Source organism: Eptesicus fuscus, chromosome 24 (genome assembly GCF_027574615.1).
Source record: "Eptesicus fuscus isolate TK198812 chromosome 24, DD_ASM_mEF_20220401, whole genome shotgun sequence".
NCBI classification, from domain to species: domain Eukaryota; kingdom Metazoa; phylum Chordata; class Mammalia; order Chiroptera; family Vespertilionidae; genus Eptesicus; species Eptesicus fuscus.
The window spans coordinates 782638-793573 of record NC_072496.1 but is presented as its reverse complement, the minus strand read 5'-3'; the positions used below and the strand labels follow the sequence as shown (position 1 = coordinate 793573).

The 10936-nt window shown below is 64.0% G+C and overlaps 1 protein-coding gene across 4 annotated transcripts in view; it reads left to right on the top strand.

Annotated features, from left to right (window-relative positions):
- Positions 1–1895: 1895 nt before the first annotated feature.
- Positions 1896–10936, top strand: part of NAV1 (neuron navigator 1) — a 112129-nt gene continuing 103088 nt past the window's right edge. For 3 of the 4 annotated variants that reach the window (XM_054713135.1, XM_054713134.1, XM_054713133.1), the window contains exon 1: positions 1896–2108. The gene's annotated coding sequence lies outside the window, so the exon portion shown is untranslated. The remainder of the gene's footprint in view (positions 2109–10936) is intronic. The other variant, XM_054713132.1, reaches the window with a different exon arrangement.

Below are 10936 nucleotides of genomic sequence, written 5' to 3'. Positions count from 1 at the left end.
CGGGAATCGAACGGTGACCTCCTGGTTCACAGGTCGATGCTCGACCACTGAGCCACGCCGGCCGGGCATGGGGTGATGTTATAAAACTCATTGGCCACGCCCTGACCGGTGTGGCTCAGTGGATAGAGCGTCGGCCTGCGGACTGAAGGGTCCCAGGTTCGATTCCGGTCGAGGGCATGTACCTTGGTTGCGGGCACATCCCCAGTAGGGGGCGTGCAGGAGGCAGCTGATCGATGTTTCTCTCTCATGGATGTTTCTAACTCTCTATCCCTCTCCCTTCCTCTCTGGAAAAAAATCAATAAAATATTTTTTAAAAAATAAATAAATAAAACTCATCGGCCATGCTGGCTTTCATCCTCTTGTTAACCATCTCCTGCCCCCGCTGGGGACTGGCTCTGGGCTGGGGGTAGAGGAGGGGAACATGGGAGCTGTTGAGTGTTCAGGAGTCTCCTCCTTAAGGCCAGCAGGGCCTGGAGGCCACCCTCCGGGTGCTGGGGTGGGGGCCGTGGTGAGTGGCCAGGGTCCTACCATCCCCTCCCCGGCACCCGCCCCCCTCCACCCTGCTCTCCCCACGCCAGGCCCCGGCTTCTCTCTGCCTCTTATCGGTGGTCATTTTCAGGAAAATCCATTTGCTTGATTCAGCGCCCTGAGTCATCCCGGGTTTGGAGGAAAAGCCGCTCACAGAGGAGGCTCTTGGCCCGGCTCCTGGGATGGGCAGGGGGCCCTGCTCTTACCCCGCAGCCCCGGCCACGGTCTGGCTTCTCTCTGCTGCTGGGGCCAGTGCACCCTGTGTCAGGAGCCTGCACCCCCTCTGCCCGCCCCCGACCCCCCAACCACACTGGCCTTTATCCCCTGCCCCCCACCCTGTCCACATGCCACTGTGGCTCGTCCTGGGGACCCCCTGGAGCAGGGCGAGGAGGGCTTGTGTGCCCAGGCCTTCCGCGTGGGAGAGACTGAACCCTTACAGAGCCCTGGCCTGGGCCCTCCTTCCGGTGGGGGAGGGGGGGAGGGCATTGTCCCCACATTCCCAGTGCGGGTGGGGATCCTGGGCCCACAGTCACCGTGACCTCACCGACTGGATGTGGGGGAGGGGGGGGGCTCAGGCAGGACTCAGGGGTGCTCCCCGCGACTGCGTCCCCCGCCGCCGGCCGATCCTGCAGGGGAAGTTGCGCAACCTCCCAGGGAGCAGGCTTTTTGGGTTTCCCATTTCAGCGCCCCCCACCTCCAACCCCCACCCTCCCCCCAACATGAATCAGCCTCCAGGTTGTCAGGGAGGTCACTCTGCCGGGTCCCTCTCCTCCTGGCGATCCGGGAAGGCACCCCCCCCCCGTACCCCCTTCTTTACAGCCCCCCCCCCACGGCCCTTTAAGGGGGGGGGCGGAGGCCGAGTCAGGAAATGGGGGGACGTCACGCGTTTTACTGAGCACCTACTACAGCCCGCACTGCTGGGCCTCCGTTCCGCTCGGACCCGGCCCCCCGGCTCGGAGAGGGGGCGCCCGGGGCAGAGGGGGCGGGACCTGGCCCGCAGCCCGTTCCCCGGCCCCTTCGCCCCGGGAGCGGCCCGAGGACGCGTGCGGGCGGCGGCGGCGGCGGGTCGGGGCGCAGGAAAGGCCCGATTGTGCTCGGGCTTCCGCTGCGCCCCCCGCAGCCGCCTCTGCGCGCCCGGGAGGCGGGGCGGGAAGCGCCGGCGGAAAGGGCCGGGGGGTTGGCTTCGCCGGGACCCATTCTGCTCGGACCGGGGCCTCCGCCCCCCGGGCCAGTTCGGCGGGCACCGCGCGGGAGGCCGGCGGGCGGGGCGGGGCGGGGCGGGGAGGGGGGGTCCGGGCGCGCAGGGGCCGCGGCGCGCGCCGGGGGCAGCGGGTCACCAGGCTCCGCCCCGCCCGCCCGGCGCGGGGGCCGCACTTTGTTCTGGACGCGCCTCCCTCCGCCTTGTGGGCCGGGCCGGCGGCCCCGAGTGCGAGCGCGAGGCCGGAGCGCGAGGAGCCCCCGCCCGCGGCCGCCAGGAACTTTCTCCGCGAGGCCGGGAGCGACCGGGGCCGGCGCCGCCCGGGATGCGCGGCTGTGCGCGGCCGCGGCGCGGACTCCGGGACCCGAGCGCGCGCGCCCCGGTGAGTAGCCTGCGCCGGGCGGTCGGGGGGCCGGGGGTCGGGGGATCGGGGGCCGGGGGACCGGGGGGGCCACTGAGCGGGGCTCGGCCGGCAGGTCTCGGGGGGCCGGGGCCAGTCCCGGGGGGCGCGCTCGCTGCCCGGGGAGGCCCGGCCCGGCAGGGTCGCTGGGATCGATCACACGACGGGGAGCGGCTGCCCGGGAAGTTGGGTCCCGTCGTCCCTACGAGGCTGCGCGTCCCATCCGGGGACTGACTCACCAGAGGAGCCAACTCCCGCCTTCTGAGCCTCAGTTTCCCTTCCTGGGAGTACCTGCCACTGAAAGTGCGTGGAGACCCCGCCGTCAGGGACGCCCGGGGCGCCCTTACCCTGCGCCCCACCCGCGGTTCCTCGCATCCCCGCGGGGCGAGCGGAACCGAACCGCCGGGGCAGGGGGACCTGTGCCCAGAGCCCCCTCTCCTCGCGCCCCCCGCGTCTCCCCGCGCTGCGCTCTTTGGCGCGCGTCCAGAGAACGCGATCCCGGGGGACACCCTGGAGGAGGCGGGAGGGAGAGGTCGGGTGATCGCCGCCGGGAGCTCCCCTGATGAGGGCGCTCGGGGTTCGGGCCCTCGCGGTCCCCTCTGTCCTCAGAGCGGACGGACAGCGGACGGACACAGGCCACGGGACCGAGCCGCAGCCAGGTCTGCTGAGGGCGCAGAGGGGAGGGCGCGAGGAGGGGGCGGTCGGGGCGCTGTCCAGGGGTGATGTCCCCCGGCAGGGAGGGTGCCCTGTCCCCCCCCCCCCCACACCCCCAGCCCCAGCCCCGCACAGGGAAGTGGGCCGCGGGGTCCCTGGGACTGGGTCCGGGCGGCGGGGGCGCAGCTGGCGCCGGCTCTGGGGAAGGCGCACCGCCCGCACCGCCTGCTGCTGTCCGGCTTCCTGTTCCAGCCACTGGAGGCCATTGGCCCGTTCAAATCCGGGCAAATCCGCTCACATCCGAGGCCCAGAGGCTCCGTGTTGCCTGCGTTTTCCTCTCGCGGCGGCGCGTTCCCGTTACATGGGGCCCCCCCTCCCCCCACCTCCCCGCAACTCCCAGGGGCGCAGGGTCCCTGGGGGCGCACGAATGTTTTGTTTTTGTTGTTAAACCTCAGGAGGTGGGAGAGAGGGGGAGGGAGGGAGAGAGAGAGAGAAAGAGAGAGAGAGAGAGAGAGAGAGAGAGAGAGAGAGAGAAAGAGAGAGAGAGAGAGACGCATCCATTGGTTGCCTCTGGCACATGCCCGGGACCAGGGCCCGGCTGGGGAGGGAGGTGTCTGCCACGGAGGAGTCCCAGCCCCTTGCTGGGAATGGAACCCGGGACCCTGCAGTCCATGGGCGGATGCTCTGCCCACGGAGCCAAACCGGCCAGGCTGCCCCTGAACGGTCTTCATCCCGCTTTGAATCCGGTTGGGGGTCTTTGGACTTGGGTTGGGGATGGAGGAGGGGCCTGGCGGTGACATGGGGGTGTCTCGCCTTCCCCTCAGAGCGCTCAGTGGGTGGGGAGGCCCCGCGCCTCGTGGGGGGGGGGGTTCTGGGGGAAGTGTGCTCTCTGGCGTCACTGCGTGTTTGTGGCCAAGAAGGCCTGGCCCCTCCTGCCTCTGTTTTCACTTCTGTAAAATGGAGCTGCGAGGAGGGGGGCCCTGGCCGGGGGGCCAGCAGCTCCAGCCCCAGGTGAGGAGGGAGCAGCCCCTGCCAGGAGCGTCCTCCGGGCAGGTTTCACCTTCTTCCTCTTTAAAAAAAATAAAAATTATATCGCCCTGACCGGTGTGGCTCAGTGGATAGAGCGTCGGCCTGCGGACTGAAGGGTCCCAGGTTCGATCCCGGTCAAGGGCATGTACCTTGGTTGCGGGCACATCCCCACTGGGGGGCGTGCAGGAGGCAGCTGATCCATGTTTCTCTCTCATCGATGTTTCTAACTCTCTATCCCTCTCCCTTCCTCTCTGTAAAAAATCAATAAAATATATTTTTAAAAATAAAAATAAAGAAAATGATACTGATTTCAGAGAGGAAGGGAGACAGAGATGGAAACATCCATGACGAGAGAGAGAGAGAGAGAATCATGCACCGGCGGCCTCCGGCACGCCCCCCACTGGGGATGGAGCCCGCAACCCGGGCCCGTGCCCTGACGGGAATCGAACCCTGACCTCCTGGGTCACAGGTCGACGCTCCGCCACGGAGCCACGCCGGCCGGGCCACAGCCTCCTTGGTGTTTGTTTAGACGTTGGGGTGTTGGTGCGTAAGCCTCATCTCCTCGCCTTCCAGCCAGAGACCCTCTCTGACTGGGAGCAGTGCCCGGCACGCAGTAGGCGCTTTATAAACGTCTGCCGAATGACTAAAATTGGGGTGTGTGTGTGTGGGGGGTTCCAGTACCACCCAGAGGCCCCCCACCCCGTGCAGGTGCCGTGGGCTCCTTGTTCGGCAGGTGTGTGTGTGACTGGTCTCCGCATCCCTTTCCCCCTGAAATCCTGGTCCGTCGTGGGGCGATGTGCCCACGCGGGGGACCTGTCGGACGAAGCCTCGGGGCCTTTTCTGCCGTCTCCTTGGGGAGCCCGCGGAGCCGACAACAGGAACCGTCTTTCCTTCCTCCCTAGCCCGGCCCCTCGGAGGGGTCGCGCCCTCGGAGAAGGTCCTCTTGTCCGTCTGTGAAATCTGTCCCTTCGTCCCCTTCCCCATCCGAGCTGCTTCTCTCTCCTTTCAAAGTTCTTCGGGCCCCGGGGCCGGCCGCCGGGACGTGCCAGGCGGTATTTAAAAGAGCTCAGGGCCCGGCCGGCCGGCGTGGCTCAGTGGCTGAGCATCATCGACCTAGGAACCAGGAGGTCAGGGTTCAATTCCCGGTCAGGGCCCAAGCCCTGGTTGTGGGCTCGATCCCCAGTGTGGGGCGTGCAGGAGGCCGCCGGTCCATGGTTCTCTTATCGTGGATGTTTTTTCTCTCTCTCCCTCTCCCTAACTCTCTGGAGTCAATAAAAAATATATATTTTAGGGGCCCGAACCGGTGTGGGTCAGTGGCTGGAGCGTCAGCCTGCGGACTGAAGGGTCCCGGGTTCGATTCCGGTCAAGGGCATGTACCTTGGTTGCGGGCACATCCCCAGTAGGGGGCGTGCAGGAGGCAGCCGATCGATGTTTCTCTCTCATCCATGTTTCTGACTCTCTCTCCCTCTCCCTTCCTCCCTATAAAAAAATCAATAAAATATATATTTTAAAAATTAAGTAGAGCAGATGGGTGGGGACAGTGGCGTGGGCTGCACAGGACGTGCGTAAGGAGCGGAACCCCCTCCATGAGCAGGTCGGCCTGGCCTGCATCTCAGCCCGCCGGCCCGCCCGCCCGCCCCCCTTCTCGTCCTCAGATCACAGGAAGCTGAGACGCTAAACCCCGGGCCCCTCCGAGGGGAGGAACTGGCCTGAGTCCGCGTCCCCGTAGGCAGGGGGACCAGATTCGAACCGGAGTCTGTTTACGGAAGAGGGCGGTTCCCTCTTGAAACGGAGTTGGGGGTTTGTAAGTGCTTCAGCCCGGCCGGCGCGGCTCCGTGGCGGAGCGTCGACCTGTGAACCAGGAGGTCAGGGTTCGATTCCCGGTCAGGGCACAGGCCCGGGTTGCGGGCTCGATCCCCAGTAAGGGGGCGTGCAGGAGGCAGCCGATTCGCATCACTGATGTCTCCCTCCCTCTCTCCCTCTCCCGTCCTCTCTGAAATCAATAAAAAGTGAAATGAAAGTGTTTTTAATTATGGTTTTGGGACGAGGGGCCGGGAAGAGGCGCGGGGCGCCAAGCATTGCCACATTTCTCAGTTCCCCGCGTTCCCAGGCCGGGCGGGGGTTGGTCCCATCGCCCCGACAGCCCTCCTCACCCCTCTCCTGCCAACGGACACGTCACCTCTGGACGGGCCGGGAGAGGGCACGCCGAGTGAGTGCCAGGAGGGCTGGGCTGGGAGGGGCCCGGCTGCCTGGCTCGGAGCCCATCCGTCCCTCCGTGGAGGGGACGGGGCAGAGCAGGGTGGGAGGGGGAGCCATCTGGGGACTCGGACATTCTAACGTTTCTGAAGGCCAAACCCTTTAAGAACTCAAAAGGACTTTTTAAAAAATATATATATTTTATTGATTTTTTTATAGGGAGGAAGGGAGAGGGATAGAGAGTTAGAAACATCGATGAGAGAGAAACATCGATCAGCTGCCTCCTGCACACCCCCCACTGGGATGTGCCCGCAACCAAGGTACATGCCCTTGACCGGAATCGAACCCGGGACCCTTCAGTCCGCAGGCTGACGCTCCAGCCACTGACCCACACCGGTTCGGGCCCCTAAAATATATATTTTTTATTGACTCCAGAGAGGAAGGGAGAGGGAGAGAGAGATAGAAACATCCATGAGGAGAGAGAATCGTGGATCGGCCGCCTCCTGCACGCCCCACACCGGAAATCAAACCCGCAACCCGGGCCTGTGCCCTGACCGGGAATCGAACCCTGACCTCCTGGTTCACAGGTCGACGCTCCACCACTCACCGCAGACAGACGTGTGTTTACCGTTCGTTCCGCTCCCGCGTTTGTTTTGACACGACCTTCGGATTTGCCCGTCAGTCAGAGCTCGTCAGAGCCCCTCCCCGTGTTGTGTTGTCATCGGGCTGGTCTTACGGGGTCAGAGCCGGGGTCAGAGCCGCGGTGCGAGGTGCGAGCCTGTTCGACGTGGAGCCGTTTCTCACTTGGTCCTCAGAGTGGAGAATAGAGGTCGTGCGGGAATTGGGCCTCTGTCGGCGCTGGCCGGGCAGCGGGTCCGGGCCTCGTAAGCTGTCCCCGCCCCGGGTACACACCCCCTGGGCGTCCAGGCCTCTCTCTCCTCACAGGGCCCGTCTGCTAAGGCCACGTCGCACCCCGGAGTCCCCTCCCAGCTCCCTCCCACCAGCCACGGCCCGAGAGAACGCAGTGGCCGCTGGGGAGGCCCCGAAAGTGACCACAGGGTCGGGGTGGCTGTGGGAAGGGGGAGGGGAGGCTGCGCTGAGCCGGCTGCAGCGACAGTGACACTCCCGTGGCCCCGTCCGTCCGTCCCAGACAAAGGCCTCTGTGTTGGGGAAGGCCGGGCCGGGCCAGATGCCTCGGGGCTGGCGTGCTGATACGGCCGGGAGGGGCCGCCCCGGGGCAGAGCGGCGCCCGCAGGCCACACGCGGCCGGACTTGGCTCTGGACGGGCCGAGCGGGTCCCGGGCACACGGTCGGGGCTCAGGAAATACTTGCTCGTCGGTTCCTGGGGGGTTGGGGCAGGGGTGGCGGGGAAAGGGATGGGTTTGTCCCTCAGCTGACGGGCAGGCAGGAAGGAATGCCCCATCCTCCCTCTCACCTGAGTCCCTCCGGCTGGCATCGCCCCGGCTTGCCTCCTGGGCCCTCTGTGGAGTCAGCCTGCCTTGGGCAGCCGCCGGAGCCTCCGTTTCCTCACCTGTAAAATGGGTACAGCGTTGCCTACGCCACAGTCTCGTGAGGGGCACCGGGGGAGGGGGTGTGTGTACCCCAAACATGGGGCGCAGAGCTGACCTTTGCCGACACCCTCACCCCGACCTGGACGCCCCTGGCTGCCGCTGCGCGTGGTCCTTGGAGGGTTCACGCAGGCTGGGCGCAGTGACCGGACAAAGACAAGGGTGTCGCCAACATTCACCCGCCCCCCCCCCCCCCCCCCCCCGCCCTGCAGACCGTGCGTCTGGGTGTATTTCTCCCCGGAGGGTGTTTGAGGAGCTTTCCTGTCTGAGGGTCAGAGGGGCGGGAGCCGGGCGGTCCGCTCGGGCCCGGCTGGGTCCAGGCTGCAGGCCCCTTGGAGGGGGCGGGGCAGGGGGGCGGCCCGGGGTTTTGTTTGGCAAAGCCGGCTCCGTACCTGGCCCAGGCGGCTTCCAGGGCTGTGTGCCTAGAGCCGGGCCGCAGATGTGGCCGCGGCAAAGCACCCGGGAAGGCGGGGGGTGTGAAAGGATGAGAGCTCAGCCCATGAGCCAAGATGCAGGCCTTGGGGGTGGGGATGGGGGCGGGGTGGGGGGTAGGGGGGGGCATCTCCATGGCAGTGGGTCCCCACGGAGGGCCCGCCCGGACACCTGGCATCTCGGCCGGGAAGAGCCGTGCTCAGTGGCCCGTGGCCCGAGCCGCCTGCTCTGTTTGCGGCCATCTGCCTCGTGCAGACCCGGCTGCTGCCTGGGCCGAGCCAACGCTGAGCAGAGCCCCAGGGAGACCCCGGGAGAGAGACACTGGAATGTCAAGTCCCTCACTTTCTTTAAAAAAAAAGAAAAAATATATAAACTAGAGGCCTGGTCATGACATTCGTGCACTGGGGAGGGGGGGGGGGGGGGCCTCAGCCCGGCCTGCGCCCTCTCACAGTCCAGGACCCCTCAGCAGACATCCCCCGAGGGGTCCTTAGCGCTGCCATGGAGGCGGGAGAGACTCCCACCACTGCCGCTGCCCTCGCCAGCCATGAGTCGGCTTCTGGTTGAGCATCTGCCCCCTGGTGGTCAGTGTGTGTAATAACGATCGGTCATTCCGCTGTTAGGTCAATTTGCATATTAGCCTTTTATTATATATATATACACACATATATATACACATATATACATATATACATATATATACATATGTACACATATATATACACACATGTATATGTGTATATATATGTGTATATATATATGTATATATATATATATTTCAGAGAGGAAAAGATAGAGAGAAACATCAATGATGAGAGAGGCCCTAGCTGGTGTGGCTCAGTGGATAGAGCATCAGCCTGCGGACTGAAGGGTCCCGGGTTCGATTCCTGGTCAGGGCACATGCCCGGGTTGAGGGCTCGATCCCCGGTGTGGGGCGTGCAGGAGGCAGCCGGTCCGTGATGCTCTCTCATCATGGATGTTTCTCTCTCTCCCTTCCTCTGAAATCACGTCCGGGGCATCCTCCCCGGGCAGCCCCGGGCACCGACCTCCGACCTCCGTGGGGCCTGGCAGGAGAGGCCGGGCTAACGCTCTGAATAGCCCTCCCGAGTCAAAGGCCTCTTCCTGTCCAGGAAGCACCGCGGCCGCGGGCAGGAAAAAGGTGTTTCCGAGAGTGAGGCCAAGACGGGGAGAGGGGAGTGGGGGGCCGGGCGGCCGGCAGCGGGGGGCAGGGGTCACCGGGCCTGGCTCTGCCCGGGGCCGGCCATTTAAGAACCGGTGAGAGCCTGGCCGGCGTGGCTCCATGGTTGAGCATCGACCTAGGAACCAGGAGGTCACAGTTCAATTCCCATCAGGGCACAGGCCCGGGTTGCGGGCTCGGTCCCCAGTGTGGGGCGTGCAGGAGGCGGCTGATCCGTGATTCTCTCTCACCATGGATGCTTCTCTCTCTCTCTCCCTCTCCCTTCCTCTCTGAAAGCAATAAGAAGTATATTTTTTTAAACGTCAAGAACATCCTGTGAAAAAGACCCAGGAGGGGTCTGGGCGGGGAGACCCGGTCCAGAGAGAGAGGATGGAGGTGGTACATGGGTGCCCGGTCACAAACCCTCCACAGCAACGGTCCCACCCGCTGCAGACTCAGCCCCTGTGGGTGGGGGCTGCGGGCCCCTGGGCAGATCAGAGCCGGCTTTGCGGACGGACGAGGAGAGCAGAGCCCACGGCAGGGCCGGGTCGTGAGGGGGTGACACTCCGCTGTGGCCCAGATGCCCCCGAGGGCTGTGCCTGTGCAGAGGGAGCAGCCGGCTTGGGCAGCCGCCCGAGCCTCAGTTTCCTCACCTGTAAAATGGGTACAAAAAAAATTCTCATTCTTTTTTTTTTTTTTTAATTGATGATAGCGAGAACAGATGAGAGAGGCCGGCCGCAGGGCACTGACCCCCAAGCACCGAGTTCCCAGAAGACGGCTGCTGCCCGAGGCTCTCTCTTCTGCAGAGAGAGCGTGTGCAGGCGCATGTGCGCGCACGTGTGTGCTTGTGTGCACGCGGCTGACACCGCGCTTTGTCCGTTTAGGAGCCCTGGGGAGCAGGGTGGCGCTGGCAGGGACCTGGCCACGGGCAGGAGGAGGGGGGCTGGGAGAGGGAGCCCAGCTGGTCCCGCTTTGTCTGCACGGCGTGCACTTCCCGTTGCCGCCACCAGAGGGAGCAATTGCCCAGCAAAAGCCAGCGGTCCCCACCCTCTGCGCATCTTCCGGCTGGAAGCGGCCTGTGCATAGACCTGGGGCTGGGGGCCACTCGCTGGCCTGGCGGGTGGGGGTGGTGGGGTCCGTGAGCAGGTTGCGGGGGGCGGGATGGGGGAGCGGGGAGAGCTGGACCAGTGTTCCTGGCTCTGTGTTTGCTCCCAGTTTGCTGGGTGTTTAAAAAAACCCTTATTCTTTTTTTTTTTTTTTAATTGATGATAGCGAGAACAGATGAGAGAGGAAACAGTAATATGCTGGCCCACTTACTTATGCATGAACTGGTTGATTCTTTTTTTTTTTTAATATATTTTATTGATTTTTTATAGAGAGGAAGGGAGAGGGACAGAGAGTTAGAAACATTGATGAGAGAGAAACATCGATCAGCTGCCTCCTGCACACCCCCTACTGGGGATGTGCCCGCAACCAAGGTACATGCCCTTGACTGGAATCGAACCCGGGACCCTTCAGTCCGCAGGCTGACGCCCTATCCACTGAGCCAAACCAGTCAGGGCTGGTTGATTCTTGTATGTGCCCTGTCCAGGGATGGAACCCACGGCCTTGGGGACTGAGCTACCGGGCCAGGGCAAAAATTCTCTTGTTCTTTTTTTAAAATATATTTTATTGATTCTTTTACAGAGAGGAAGGGAGAGGGATAGAGAGTTAGAAACATCGATGAGAGAGAAACATCGATCCGCTGCCTCCTGCAC